The 1,387-nt window shown below is 45.2% G+C and overlaps 1 non-coding gene across 1 annotated transcript; it reads left to right on the top strand.

Annotated features, from left to right (window-relative positions):
- Window positions 1–588: 588 nt before the first annotated feature.
- Window positions 589–726, top strand: LOC119936038. Its single transcript, XR_005453631.1, has one exon. It is a non-coding gene; the product is annotated as a small nucleolar RNA SNORA7 (small nucleolar RNA).
- Window positions 727–1,387: the final 661 nt, after the last annotated feature.

Raw genomic sequence — 1,387 nt, 5'->3', positions numbered from 1 at the left:
AATGGGGATTGAGACTGTGAGTCCCAGATGGGACAGGGACTCTGTCCAGCCCAATTTGCTTGTATCCATCCCAACGCTTTGTAGAGTGCTTGGCACATAGTAAGCGCTTAACAAATACCACAATTATTATTATTATTATGAGGGGAAGACAGACATTCATAGAAATAAATAATTTCAAGCAGAGAAGCACTCTGCATGCCCTCTAGACTGTGAGCCCCACATGAGACAGGGACTGTACCGGATATTCATTCATTCATTCATTCAGTCGTATTTATTGAGCACTTACGGTGTGCAGAGCACTGTACTGAGCACTTGGAAACTACAAGTTGGCCACATATAGAGACGGTCCCTACCCAACAACAGGCTCACAGTCAAGAAGGGGGAGACAGACAACAAAACAAAACATGTGGACAGGTGTCAAGTCATCAGAACAAATAGAATTAACGCTAAACGCACATCATTAACAAAATAAATAGGATAGTACATATGTACACGTAAAATAAATACTGTAATAAATCTGTACAAACATATATACAGGTGCTGTATATGTGATTATACATATACAAATGATTATCTTCCATCTACCTCCCCCTCTCAGGTTCGCACCAGGAGAGTTTCCAGTCCTCTACCAGTCTCGGCTATGGGAGGAAGAGTCAAGCAGAGGCCTACCCATTCCATTCCTAGCTTGGCCAGTGGCTAACGAGTGGAAGGCAATCTGCTACAGTTCAAGACTCCCGTGTGCTGGGCAGCAGCGGCACAGGAGAGAGTCGAGGGTGGCGACTCAAGTTTACCATGTGGAGGGAGGCAATGGTAAACCATTTCCATATTTTCACCAAGAAAACCCTATGGATCCACTACCAGAACGATTGCAGATGGAGGCGGGGCGTCCTGGAAGAGATGTGTCCGTGGCGTCGCTATGGGTGAGAGTCCACTCGATGGTATAAGACAAGACATCTACCTCAGCGCTTACCACAGTGCTTGGAACAGTAAGTGCTTAGCAAATATAATAATAATAATGATGATGATGATAATACATCAGTGCTAGCCATGCACTCTCACCTTCCCTAGCATTCTGCTTTCTGCTTTCTGGTTGGGAAGGAAGGGGAATGGAGAGGTGGTGATCGCTCCAACTGATTTGCTTGGAGTCTTCCCTTCTAGACTGTGAGCCCACTGTTGGGTAGGGACCGTCTCTATATGTTGCCAACTTGTACTTCCCAAGCACTTAGTACAGTGCTCTGCACACAGTAAGCACTCAATAAATATGATTGATTGATTGATGGACAGTCAGGAAAATGGATGGTCGGGGGAACTTGGTGCAAAAGTTTCTTTCCCTACTTTGAGTCCCTGAGCAACTGGCTCTGGGGGGGATAATTGGGTTTTTTATTTC

Source organism: Tachyglossus aculeatus, chromosome 12 (assembly GCF_015852505.1).
Source record: "Tachyglossus aculeatus isolate mTacAcu1 chromosome 12, mTacAcu1.pri, whole genome shotgun sequence".
NCBI lineage: Eukaryota > Metazoa > Chordata > Mammalia > Monotremata > Tachyglossidae > Tachyglossus > Tachyglossus aculeatus.
This window is presented reverse-complemented; position numbering and strand designations above follow the sequence as displayed.